Here is a 14,726-nt window from a genome sequence, read left to right on the forward strand (position 1 = left end):
TAATGTGTTCACAAGTTTCATTTACATCAGCATAAAATAATATGATATATGTATTTCTAGACATTTAATCATATAATGTTTTTGTTGACATAAATATATTAAATAATTTAATATAGATTCTTGGTCTTTTTTCCCCTGACTCTTGGAATAAAATAACTTGGCCTCCTTGAGAAAATTTCTTTGTTCTGAATGCTGTTTTTTTATTTTTTAAAGAAAAGACAATTTGATTATCTAATCATTTGCTAAACAGAAAGAAGCAAATTAAAACTTTGTTAATGGAATAATCTAGTGCTTTAGATTTTTCATGTATTTCTGGCTAAAGTAGTGTATTTATTTTGTTAATGAAAAATAAACTTTGTAAATCTATTTTCTGGCTATAGGCAAACATAAGCATGCATGGAAAAAGTGCTGATTAATGTTAAATGAAAAAAGGAAGATATGAAATAGTATGTGAAGTATGATTCTCAAACTTGTAAAACAAAAAGTAATATATGTATATACAAATATTAAACGGATGCATTTGTATGTATATAAATGTTTAAACATAATTGGAAGGAATGCTGACATTTTAATTTAACTTTTTATGAACCCTTCTGTATTTACTCTTTCTGGAATGAAGTTCTTTCTCATACGTGGGCCTATGGGAATAGGTTGTTAGAAATAAAGAACACAGTGCATCTTGTAGGAGGGAGGTGACTGAGGCCTCTTGGTGAAGTTAAAGCACTGAGAGATGCCACATTATTTTCCAGGAAGGATATAATCTTGTAAAATTTGGAACCTGAAATAATTCCAATTTTTTCCTCAAAAAAAAAGTAAATACTGTACATTCACTTATTCCTAGTTGTTTATATTGTCAACACTATGTATTTGAGACCTGGATAAAATGTTCTTAATCAGAAAAAAACTATTCAAAGCAAAGAGAATTTAAGTGATGAATATAAACAACAATTTGTTTAACCTCTGGAAAATCTACTGGATTTTAGGTCAAACAAATCACATTTATTGCTGTTAATAGATAATTCTAATGAGATGGCAGTTCAGGAAATAAAAATGCAGAATGCTGAAGAAAGAAATGAGCATGCAGCACCTATTGCCATCATGTGGCTCATCTTACATCCCTTACAAACATGCATGTGTTAGGGTGTGTCAAATTGTTGCAGAAGAGCTGCCAAGTGCTGAACAGATTTAGCTTTGTTATAGCAAAGACATTTTATTGCAGCCTTCGAATCAATCCAGTCTGATTTCCGAAGACTTAAAAACATACCTACAATTTAAAGTAGGCCCCAAGGAATATACATGGTGTGCCATCAAGCCCAAGGCAATTTATTGGCAGAATTAAATTCTGGCTAATTTCTGTAGTGCCAGTGTGTCCAGCTCTCTCATTAACTGCACTAGTTACCAATTGAAAATATGTCTTTCAGTGCAGGGTACTTTGCTGAAGTGGAGCCAGCCTCCTGAGAAGTGCCTGAAAGATTGGTTTGGAGTATTCTGAAGTGGTTTGGGGGTCCCCAGAGATTCACAGCCACGGTCAGGGCCTACTTTGGCCTCTGCCGAAAGTTCTGAAGTGAGACTTTGTGCTCATGCCAGGCTCAGTGGCTGATTGCTTTTGTGTGGGAAGAGGAGGTTCAGCTCCACAGCTCACCTCCCACGGCTGGGACAGAACTGCAAAGGGAGAGTTGAGGCCCTGGGAAAAGGGGTTGTAGTAATGGAAGTGCGAAGTCTGGAGATGAATCTGGAAAAGAATCCAGGCAGGTCACTTTCAGGGGCGAAGAAGCCATAATTGCAAGCCACAGAACACGGAGTTTGGGCATCTTGGGAGAGTGTAAAGGAGTGAAAGGTATGGGAGATGTGGTAAAGTTGCCAAGGTGTGCTGTAGCAAGCTGGGGGAAGGGTAGGGTAGGATAAAATCAAAGTGCCTTTGTATTTACAGAGTGAGGGTTACCCATACAATGCAGGACTTTAGAACTTTCTCTGTGATGACTTCATTTTTTACTTGACAAACTGCTTTTTGCTCTTGTGCTTTCTGTTTGCTAATGAAAATGGACCAAAGGAATGCCTTTTATTAAGCGACACTCAAGTAAAGGAATGACTTGTGTTTATCTTCAGTCTCTGAATTGGCTAACAGCTTAATGCTGTGAGACCAGGTGAAGAGTTGGGACTCCGATAACTGAACCATAACCATTGGAGAATATGGCTCTCACAGATATGTAAGCATTTCATCCTTCCTCTGTACTGTGGTCTGAATGTGTCTGTTCTTCTAATTTCATGATGTTGAACCCAATCACCCAGGCAATAGAATTAAAAAGTGGGGACTGAAGAAGGAGATTAAGTCATGAGGGCCATGCCATCATGAATGGGATTAGGTATCATTATAAAGGAGCTTATGGGAGGGAGTTAAACTTTTTTATTTTTTTTGCCCTCTTGCTCTTCTGCCTTCCACCATGTGAGGATATAACAAAAAAGGCACCATCTTGGATAAAGGAAGCAAATCTTACCAGACAATGAGTCTACTGTGTCTTAATCTTAGACTTCTTGGCTTCCAGAACTGTCAAGAATAAATTCATGTTATTTATAAATTACCAAGCATCAGGTATTTTGTTGTAGCAGCACAGATTAAGACACTGTGGTGAAGGACATGGCAACAATATTTTGCGTTTGTCCTGTACCTATTCATCTTGGAACTATGTTTAATTTCCTTTCAGGAAGTTTTTTTTCTTCCTCCAAAGGAAGAAGAGACTAGTTTATGTATCTTTCCAGGCACTGGAGTGATATCATCCTGGCATGTGAAAAACTCTGAAGATGGAAGTACAGGGTGGCTTGAGACCAGGGGTGTCATTGAAGCTAATAAGAGAGGGTGTCATTAGAATCCCAAGAGTGGAACTGAAGAGATATAAAGCAAAAAAAGAAGAAAGAAAAAAAGAAAAAAGGAAGAAAGAAAAGAAAATCAAATATTCTGTAAATGATTGTAGTGCAGCTTTGGGAAACTGAACAAGTTGGAGTAGACTATCAGCAGATGTTTGGAGGAAGCAACTAGAATGATTTACTTGATATTCCTGAGAAAATGGCTATAGAAAATCAATAAAGGGAAAGTGAAGAATCGAGATAGAATGAGGAGGCATCTGCAAAGGATTCCTCAAGTTCAGGAGGCACCAGAGAGAGGTATTACATCTGTTATGATAGACTTGGTGTTTTAGATGAAACATTCCCTTAATGAATACGGCATTTAGGGAGCTATGAACATTAGGTTCATAAAAATTCAGTGAGTATGCTGTTTTCTGATTTATTCTTGCTCTACGATTAAAGAGAAGAGGTTCACATTCTCACTCATTTTCTGCTGTATGATGCATCCATCTCTGTAATTCTTTGTGTCGAAATGCAACCTATTCTTTTTAAGATACCAAGTATCCTTGCCTTCCTAAAGAGCTTCTCTAGTCCAAAGGAAAGAAAAGACAATCCTATGGCCATGGTTTTATCTTGTCTTTGGAGAACATAAGTAGCAGTTTGGGCAAAGTGTTACAGAACTTTTTCATTGATGTTGAATTTGCACTTAAAAATAATAGGTGATTTTTGTTCCTTTCTTTTCCTTTTCCTTCTCTTCCTTTTTTTTTTTTTTCAGTGCTAACCATTGATCCCAGGTGTGCTCTAGCACTGAGCTACCTCTCCAGTCCATTTTATTTTTTGAGATAGGATCTCCCCAAATTTCCCAGACTAGCCTTGAACTCTTGATCCTCTCGCTTTAGCCTCCTGAATAATGGAGATTATAGGTGTGTGCCACCTTGCCCAGCTTACTTCTTTGCTTCCTTCTCCCTTCCCAACCCAGCTTTACTAAAGTATAAGTGACATAAAAATTGTATGTATTTTTGGTGCGTAGTGTGATTTTTTTTTGATGTATACAGTTTCTTGCAACTACCATTCTACTTTCATGAGAGTGACATTTTTAGATTCTGCATAAAAGTGCAATTGTGCACATATTTGTCTTTCTGTGCCTGGGTTATTTTATGTAGCATAATGTCTTTCAGGTTCATTCATGTGATCACAAATAACAGAATTTCCTTCTTTTTTGAGTCCAAATAGTACTCTTTTGTGTATGTACACCACATTTTCTTTATTCATTCATCCATTGATGCTTTGGTTGATTCAGTATCTTCACTACTGTGAATGGTACTACAATAAACATGACTGTGCAAATATTTCTTTGACATACTAATTCATTTCATTTGGAAGTATGAAAGGTATACCATTAAAGGTAAAATTTGAAAGTCATAGTATTCTTTTCATTATTAGATCAACTTTCTAATACCAGAGAATATATCTGTTGTTTTCTTTTTTGGCTTTTACTATCCGAATCACTTTCTGATGTTATGGGAGGTTTCCTGAAGTTGAAAATGACTGATAGCTAATTTCTCAGCTTTTCATGCCAATATGATACAGATATATAAACAGACTTGACCATTCAGGTGCATTTGCCCTGGCCTTTTGTTTGTTGGGAAATCAGGGAAAGTGGGGTTCCTTTGGTCAACAGGAACAGTGATAGTAAGGTCAGCTTTGCAGGGTAGTAGAACCTGGGGTGGAGTAAACTGGGGCATTTACTGCTTAGTAGCATTGTCATTGGTTAGTTTTGTTATAAGAATTTGTGTAGCAGTAGTTCTGGTTTCCTGGTCATCCTTACTCCTGCTCATTTTCTGACCTTGGTTTTCTAGTCTTCCCTGTAACTTTGTGCAGTGTCCATTGCCTTCCAATAAATGCCATTTTTGTTCAAATCAATCAGTCATCTTCTGTTACTATTGTGTTAAGAACCTGGGTTTTTCTTTCAGCCCCGTGACTAAGTAAGAAGGTGACCAGCAGTCCCAGTTTGCCAGGACTGAAAGCATTTCCAGGACACATGGTTTCAGTGCTAAAACTGGACCGGTTCTTATTTTGAGCTGGTTGATCCTAGTTAAGTAGCTATGTGACCTTAAACATGTTTTAAACCTGCTGTGTGTTAAATAGAGGCCTACTTGTTATTTTAAAGATCAAGTTGAATTGTTGATATGAAAGCACTTGGTAACATGTAAAGGGCCATATGAAAGCAAGGGTGGAATTATTGTTGCATGTTTCTAGATGAGAATCCTCTGACTCCTTAGTCAGTGCATAATGTAATTAGAAGAACATATTCTTGAGAAAAACATGTTAAACTACATATTATATGTTAAAAGCCTTAAAAATGCAGATCTCTGGGCTTCACCCTAGACCTGTTGAGGAGAAATTCCTGGGAGTGAGTCTCAGTAAGGAGTTTATAAATTTTGCAAGTTATTCTAATCCCCCCTAAAAATTGAAGTTCCCCACCTTAACAGGAAAAGGACTGGGTAGTGGCTAGGGAGGCTGAGATAGGAGGATCATGAGTTCAAAGCCAGCCTCAGCAACTTAGTGAGGACCTAAGCAACTCAGTGAGACCCTGTCTCTAAATAAAATACAAAATAGGACTGGGGATGTGGCTCAGTGGTCAAGTGTCCCTGAGTTCAATCCCTTATATCCCCCAACCCCCCCCCAAAAGAGGAAAATGACTAAGGTATAGAATATCCTACCTCTCCTTCTTATTGCATCTCAGTCTGTCCTGAGTTCTCTCAATTTTGGAGACCACATTTTAAATCCTTGCTACCAAAGTGTGGTCCATGGACAGTAGTATTAGCATCATCTGAGCACTTATTAGAAATGTAGACTCTCAGACTGCATCCAAGACTATTAAGTTGAAATCTGCATTTTGACAAACTCTCCAGGGGATATGTGTGCATGCTGAAATCTGAGAAGCATTATTCCACATTAAGTTAATGTCAAATACCAGGTGAAGGATTTACCTGCCAGGGGTAAGAGGTTCCCAATTGGTTACCCTCTCTTCCTTCCTTCCTCTTCTCCTTCCTTAGAGACCCAAGAAGCAGATAGATGGAGAACACTGTAACAAATTTTTGTTGTTGTTATTTGATTTTTGAACTGAGGAAAGCTGTAATGGAGGACATGACCAGGTGGTGTCAAGTGTGCTTATTAACCCTTCCCTGAATTGAATATAACCTCATAAATGTTAGCCCTCCTTGGTGGCTCGGCTGCACTAAGCTGTGTACATGACCAGGGCATCAGACCTGAATGCACCCTCCCTGCAGGTAGGCAGAGCCAAAGGGGGAAAAGGACTGAGCCAAGACTATCAGATTTTGCTTCTAATCCTACCTGCCACTTACTCACTCTTGTTGAGGAAAACTAGGTATCCCGTCTGGTAGTTACACCTAGTGGAGTCAGGTAACTCCACCTGGAAATTTTAAGTGTCAAGAGGTAGTGCTCCTTCAGATCATCAGTTATAAAGAATCTCAGAGCTTTTGTCCAGAAGTCACACTTGTCAAAACTATCCCCAGCCAACCCAGATGACCTTGGGTCATTGTAACAAGGGTCTGTCATGATATCTTGTAGACTCCAGATGGATATTCCTCTATCCAACCAGCTGCTTCTTTCATCTTTACATAACATGCTGGTTCCACAGCTGCGAAGTTTGAGGAACCCCACGGAAATGCAGGTGGTGCCTACATCTGCAGATGAACTTCTGAAGGCTGGAGCCAATTGGTGAGTAGTACATTTTTGAAGAGAGAGGGCTGCCTTTCAGCCCCCACTCAGATCAGTTTGCCTTGGAAGCTTCCTTCAGTCCATGGAGAAGCTGCTTTTCTTCCAAGCACAGGTTTCTCACCTCTGTTGCATGAAAACGACACTGAATTCAGACTGATTGCCTCAATGCCTGACAGTGTGTTGTTAGTGATATGCTAAATCAGGCATTGATCCCCAGTGTGTCTAGCATTGTCTAATCGTTTAATTGGCCATAATGATTTTATTATCTGGGTTTTAAAATGGGACAATCGGGCAATTTTTTCAAAGTGCTTCCAGGTTGATTACATATGTAAAGGGGAGGAGGTATGTAATATCTATATGCCCAGTAACTGCTTTTTCAAATTACATTCATTCCTCTTTATTTTATTTGAAAGTGTAGGGAGTTCAATATAGTTCAAGGAAAGCATTGTGGTAAACAGCCAGATTAAATGTGAGCAGTGTAAAGAGCAGCAGCTTGCAGAAATATTGCTATAGATACTAAGACCGTATCCTGCCTCGATACGGACCACACATAATTGAATCATGTTCAATAGAAGGCCATTACAAAACCGAACTTATTTGCAATGCTAATGTGGGGAAGACAGCTGTCACAGGGAATTAAATATGATCATTCAGAGCTTGAATAAATGAGGTGTCCATTATCTTCTGGCTGTGTTGCAGGCTGCTTGAAGAACACAAATAAATGATACTGTTGCAGTAACCAGCCCCTGGTTTTGTCTTTTAGTCCTGGAAATATGAGAGCTATGGAGGCGGGGGTGAGGAGATAGGGATATAGAAAAAAAGGCTTGGCAGATAAATACAGGCAATGGGCAAAGAGTTTTATATTCCCCCTCCCACCAAGAAACCATGAATGCACAGACATAATCAAAATTCTATTTTTGATGCCTGAAATAGATTTTAATTCTATTAAAGATTTTTATCAAGATTCATCCCTTCTCCCTAAGACTCAAATCACAGCCAACTCACAAAGGAGGCTGAATGTGAAAGGGTAGAGTGGGGAGTAAACAAAGCTAATCCTTTTGTCCCTTCCCCAAGGCCTTCCTTCCCATCCAAATGGATAATAAAGATAACAGAGAACTTCTTCATGGATAATCAATCTGCCAATGAGCATAAAAGGTACTTGGATCAGCGCTAGTTTTAGAAATGCCATTAATTATCCAATTAACAGAAAGGGAGTTTTCCTTTGATTGGATCTGAGCAACCTATCTAAAAATCAGTTTTCTATGTTAAGAACATAGAGAAACTAAGCTGTCATTTTTTGACACATAATAAAGTTAAGAACAATCTTTGAAAAAACAAGTGTAAGACCATTTTTCTGATAGAATATCTAATGCAGGTAATTCTAGAACATGATTTATTAATATAAAATTATATGACACTGTGGTTGAAAGAAAACTCAGGCTCCTGTGAGCAGTGGCTGGCAAGACTTTATGAAAGATAGCTACTGATGCAAAACAACCCCTTGGAAATAATCAAGGTCTGTGAAAAGCTAGGGTTTTGACTGTCCTCTCTAAACTATTAGCCAAGTTAGCAGTCATACAAAAAGAAAATAAAAGTAATAGTAAAAGTGAGAAATAAACAAGATTGTGTGTGCTTGTATCTCTTTGTTTTTCCTAAGAAACTTAACATTGGACAATTTGTGTATTGTACCATATGGTTACATTTATGGAGCATATATATTCAATTCTAGAAGGTACTGTAATTGTACCTTATAAAGGATCTGAATGTCTCAGTGCTGCTTGTCTGTTAATTCTAATAAGTTGGTTTCAGGCATTTGTATTATTTTTTTTTAAATGAAATATAAGTATTTAACTGGAATTCCAAGAATTGGTAGTGTGACAGAGCTGTAAGCAAAAATTATTCCTTCACACTCACAAAATAATACTTCTCCTTATGAGGGTACATGTATTTTTTGGGTTGTTAAAAAACTATTCATTTGAGAAAAGACTGTGATATTTATTTGTGATGGACAGAGGAAAAAGTTGATTGGGTTTAAGATTCTAAAATATTCTAAAAGAATTCTCTAGAACCCTGGCATGGAAGGAAGTTTAAGGAGTATTGCCACTAATGCCTACGTTGGGAAAGCTACCTCAAACAGATGTCATCTTGTATTCAAGATTTCTTACCTACTGGAAGCTTGAATAATTTAGAAGGGGATTAAGTAGGGTCTATCTGACTGTAGCTGTAAATTTTTTTTCCCAAAATGGATTTTTCTATTTGATTATAAATATCATACATGTTTATAATAAAAACCTTCAAACAATATAGAAACCTTCCAACAATGAAGTAGCAAGTGAAAATCTGCCATAATTCCAGCCTTCCAGAAATAATCACCATTGACAGTCTCACATATATCATTTCAATATTTCTTTTTCTGTGTACATAGAAATCTTTTTTTCAGAGATTATGTGCATAGTATAATTTCACATGTTTTATTCACTTAGTTGTAAATATTCTGAAATTTTTCCTGTTTCAATAATAATATTTATTATGGGCTGAAGGCATAGCTCAGTGGTAGAGCATTTGCCTAGCATGCACAAGGTCCTGGTTTTGATTCCCAGTACACTGAGATTAAGAGAGAGAGAGAGAGAGAGAGAGAGAGAGAGAGAGAGAGAGAGAGAGAAGAGAGGAGAGAAGGACAATAGTTAATATAATTTAATCTAAGGGTTGGCAAACTATTGCCTGCAGGCCAAATTCTGCCCCCTTCCCTCACCTATTCATGTCAATAAAGTTTTATTGGAACACAAACACACTCATCTCTTTACATGTTGTCTGTGGCTGCTTTAGCCTTACAATGGCAGAGTTCGGCAGCTCTAACAGACTACATAACCTAAAAAACTGAAAGTACTTAATATATTGCCCTTTACAGAAAAAGTGTGCTGACTTATGATTTAACCAATCATTTTGGTAGGGAATGTAGATTGTTTCTAATTTTGCACCACAAAAATAATAATGCAATAAATGTGTTTGCAAACTCATCTTGGTGTATTCACTTCTCCTTAGGATTATTATGAGAAGTGGAAATGCTGAGTGTTGCCTTAACTTTTATAGGTCACTAGGGTTTAGTCTGATATATTCCTATCCTATATGATGCCTCATAACAACCAATTTTTAGAGACATAGATTTTAAAGTAAGGAAACCTGAACTTTCTTGTCTTGCAATTACTAGCTGGGAGATGGTGTAGATTCTTTGGGTGAAAGAAGCAAGAATAAATTCTACTTTATTTATTGGATGTTATTCAGTAAAGGTTTAACTTAGCAGACCCAAGAAGCTCAATCCCTGAATAGTCCAAAGAAAGGCCTGTCTTTAGGGGACTGGCCTTTGACAGGATCCTGAGAGATAACCTTGGAGACCTTGGAATATCCTGCCTGATAAGAGTGTTTCTTATTCTTGAGGCCTTGGGTGATGCTGTACCACTGTGACCTCTGGGCAACTGGAGATTGGTAGCTAAAATTGGTCATGCAAGTGCCACATGTCTATGTCACCTATCCTCATGAAAACCCTGGACCCCAAGACTTGGGTGAGCTTCCCTGAATGGCAGCACTTCTCATATGTTGTCACATCCTGAATGGGAGAATTAAGTGATGTGTGTGCAACTCCGTTTGGAGAGAGCAGCTAGAAGTTTGTGTGCCTGATTCCTCTTGAATGCCTGCCTGTGTGCATTTTTTCCTTGCTGATTTTAATCTGTATCCCTTTGCTATAATACATTATAACCATGAGTATAACAGTTTTTCTGAGTTCCAGCAAATCATCAGACTTGAAGATGGTCTTGGGGCCCTTGACCTCAAGGGGGTTTGGTTGTCTCTCTCTCTCTCTCTCTCTCTCTCTCTCTATCTATCTAATGTTAGCTTTTTTATCACTGTGACTAAAATAACAAGAATAATTTAGAGGAGAAAAAGTTTACTTTGGCCCATGATTTCAGAGGTTTAGTCCATGGTTGGTAAATTCCATAGCTCTGAGTTCCAGTTGAGGTAGAAAGAACATCATGGCAGAAGGGCATGGTGGAGGAAAGCAGTTCAGGACATGGCAACCAGAAAGTCAGGAGAGTGTTCCACTTACCAGGGACAAAATATAAACCCCAAAGGCATTCCCCCAGTGACCTACCTCTTCCAGTTGTACTCCATTTGCTTATAGTTTCTACCCCATTAATCCATTTCAGTGGTTCAATCCACGCATTAGTTCACAACTCATAATCTAATCATTTCGTCTCTGAATATTCTTTCATTGTCTCATACTTGAGTCTTTTGGGGATACCTTGTATCTAAACCATACCACAATCTAAGCTCATGTAGGTAATAGAAGGCTTAAAATTAAGACAGAAGCTTGGAATCACGACAAAACCTGTACAAAAATCTTGGCCACTACACTTTTTGTTAGGCTGACACCAGTCTGTCTCTAGTTTTTCAGTGTTGTGGCGTACTATGTAAGATTCAAAGTTCCAGGAGAGAGCTAGCTTAGGTGGTGTGCTGCTTGCCCTGTCTTCTTGTGTTGGTGGTGGAGGAAGGATTTGAGGGAGAGCAAGCGAGCCTCCAGACCTTTGCTGTTATAAGAATAGTGTGTCTACCTCATGTCAGCAGACATTAATTATCCTTTACTTACCTTTGTTCTAGGCACTGGGGATATGTTGAAGAACATGAACACATTCTTGCCCCCAGGATGCTTACTTTCTGCAAAAGGTAATTCTTCAAAAAGAAATTGATGTGCTATTAGGAAAGATTTGTGGATGCTGAATAGTTACTCAAACTCTCTAAATCTCATTTTCCTCATCTGCAAAATGGGGATAATGATGACTATGTAATTAGATTATTGTATGGGTTATATGAGATAATATTTATGTTTGAGTCACAGAAAACAATAAAGGGTATTTATTGTTTGTGGCTAAGAGAGTTCTGAGTTCTGAAGTCAAAATGTTAAGGTTCAAATTCCATTACTTGTTAGTTCTTGGTCTTAGTTAAGTTCTTTAACTTATCTAAGTAGGAACATCCTCACATATGTGTAACCTGTGTGGGTACACAGGACCCTGCACTTGGCTTAATACTTATTGTAAAAGGAGATAATAATGCCTGCCATATTAGTTTTCACTGGTCTGATTTTAAACTGTTGCCTTAAATGTTTTACATTAAAATATTTTATCACTATCTATTTGTCTCCTTTTCAGATATAACATTATCACATGGTGCTCATATGAGTCCACTTAGTTTATTTTATATCAAGAAATCAAATCCCATTTTCTGTTGGAAGAAAAAATATTAATAAGTCCAAAGTATATACAAGTCTTATGCTTAGCAATGAACAATCATACCCTGAATATTTCAACATTTTTCACAGACCACTCAGTGTTTTTATATGAGGAAATTGTTGCATTTAAAACTGAAGATATAACACAATGTAGAACAATTCATAAACTTATATAATAGGAATATAGCTGGCCCTTGAAGATTGGTGCTTTGATGTAGAGTGTGCTATGAAAGCAAACTTCAATACTGTTAAATGCCCTCTTATAACTAATTCTTGCAATTTAGGTCCCTGCAGTCTAGGGCCGAGAGAAATAAAAAAACATGTCCCACTATACAGGAGAAAGTAAATTTGAAGGAAAGATTGAAGTAAAAGGAATAAACCATTTCTGAGTACTTCATTGTACTTCAGTACAATGGCATAGTTGTCTTTTTAAACAGAGTACTTGTATTTAATTTCCACCCATCAGCAGGTAGGAAGAGAAGTAGAGAAAGTGAAAATAGCTTTACAGATCAACAGAGACCTATTGAGGTAATAAGAGGTCTGACGTAAGCATATGTTTAAATCCTAATAATTTAAAAATTGTCGTATTTGGATTTGTGTCTTCAACACTAGAAATTTAAGTGTTGGGTGTGAAGTCTAGTACCATTTTGAGTCCTAGGAAAATTAAAAAAAAAAAATTCTAGGGCATCTAAACATGCCACTGAGATATTGTGTGTGTTGTGCTTGTATGTGTGGACGTACATTTGAAGTGCTTCTGCTCACTACCACGTGGAGAGGTGATTGTACATTTTGGGCTTGTTTCTCTTGGTGGCTCTGTGGTAGCCTGTATGCAAATGAAACAATATTATCAATATTATACAATTTGGAAAACAGGATTCGTTTAAAAATTCAGATAAAATCTGTATTCTAAACTTAGAAAAAACCTTTTAAAATTCATGTTTAAAGATATCAGTGGAAGCTTAGTTTGTAAAAAGTTAAACCACTTGAGTTAAAAAATTAAATGATTGAAATTTATTGAGTTGAAAAGTATTCCTCCTAACTTCCACTCTAGGATCAGTGATGAAGGAAGAGAGGGAAGGACATGTGGAGCCACATTAACAAATTCTGCATTATGGGGAGTGAGGAAGGTGGTGGGCGTGAAAATGGTGAACTCCTCTTCAGTGAAGAGCTTTTAATTTTGCAATTAATAGAATGTCGGTTTTATTTTGCACCAAATTTAAGCCGACAATGCTACCCCCACTTGAACTTTAGCAAATAAGAGGAAAACGAGTGTTGGCATGGGGTCCAGGGATGGAGTGTGAGAAGAACACGTGGTTTTGAAATTCATTGTTCATTAGTTCATGTTTGTAGGCTGAAAGCTTCTCAAAGGTCAACAGTGTAATAATGTTCTTTATTACCATAATTATTATAAATACTTACCTTTTGCCACTTTGCCTATGCCACTTTGAAAAATTACTTTTGAAAATAGTTTTTTTAGTCCTTACCCCCTCTCTTATCAGAGTGGCAAAAGGGAATTACTGGTTTTGAATCATGCAGGGAGTCAGGAGTATACAGAAGTAGATGGGCAAAAGCCACATACAGTGCAGGTGTTGGGGGAGGGGATTAGTGAAGAGCAAGACTATCAGTGGTTTCATCTAGATTTCAATTTGGGGGTTTAGAGTTGAATCTGGAATTCAGTCAAGCTGCTTGTGGAATGTGAGTGTCAAACCTTTTTTAGTGTGTGTTCATGTCAGGTGCAAACATGATAGTTATTTTTCAAGGACTCTAGATAACATAAATTGAATCCATGACATGGAGTTGGTCAGTATTAGGAAGAAGTCCAGATGGGTTCAATAGCATAAATTGGGACTTAAGTTAATAGACTAGTCTGGATTTTAGATATAGCAAATTTTATACTTTTTAAAATTTTATTTATTTATTTTTTGGTAGTGGGGATTGACCCAGTGTCTCATTCATGCTAGGCAAGTGCTCTTTCATGGAGCTATATCCCCAACCTTTTAAAATTTTGAGACAGGGTCTGGCTAAATTGTCCAGGCTGTTCTCAAACTTGTGATCCTTCTACCTCAGCCTCCCTTCTCAGTCTTCTGAGTTGCTGGGATTATGGGTGTGAACCATCACCTCAGGCACATTTAAACTTTTTATTAATGTCAAGAGAGGGATGGAGGGATTGACATTAGGAGTAAAAGAATCGTTGGAAAAACAACTTCAAGATGTTCCTAAAGGAGAATGTGGTAAAATCTTGCAATTTGGGGGAAAAGTCATAAACATGAGGATGAAACCTGCTATAGTTTGGACATGGTTTGTTCTCCAGGGGTTCATGTGTTAGAAGACTGGTTCCCAGTGTGGCAATGTTGGGAGGTGGTAGCGTTTTTAAGAGACGGGGCCTAATGGGAATTGGTTAGGTTGGGGGTGTTGCCCTTGGAAGGGATTAATGTAATTCTTATGTGACACTAGGTTAATTCTCATGAGAGTGAGTTTTTATTCAAAGAGCCCTTCCCCATGCTTTGTTTTCTTATATTGGCATATGACCTCTCCCTCATACACATGCTCCTACCATGATGTCATCCATCATGATGTTATGCTGCCAGGGGGGCCCTCAATGGAGTTGGCACTATGCTGTTTGAACTTTCAAACCTCCAACACTATGAGCTAAATATACCTCTTTTCTTTATGAAATTTTCTTATCTCAAGTATTTTGTTATTGACTAAATTGTCTAATCTAAAAATGAAGGACCTCTTGGGACATGAAACATTTCAAAGAGTGATTTAATTTTATGTATATGTATATTTATATATGTATTTAATTTAATTTTATGTAATATATATTTTCCCTTTGTGGTACTGAGGATTGAACCCAAGGACA

Source organism: Sciurus carolinensis, chromosome 2 (assembly GCF_902686445.1).
Source record: "Sciurus carolinensis chromosome 2, mSciCar1.2, whole genome shotgun sequence".
Taxonomy (NCBI): Eukaryota; Metazoa; Chordata; class Mammalia; order Rodentia; family Sciuridae; genus Sciurus; species Sciurus carolinensis.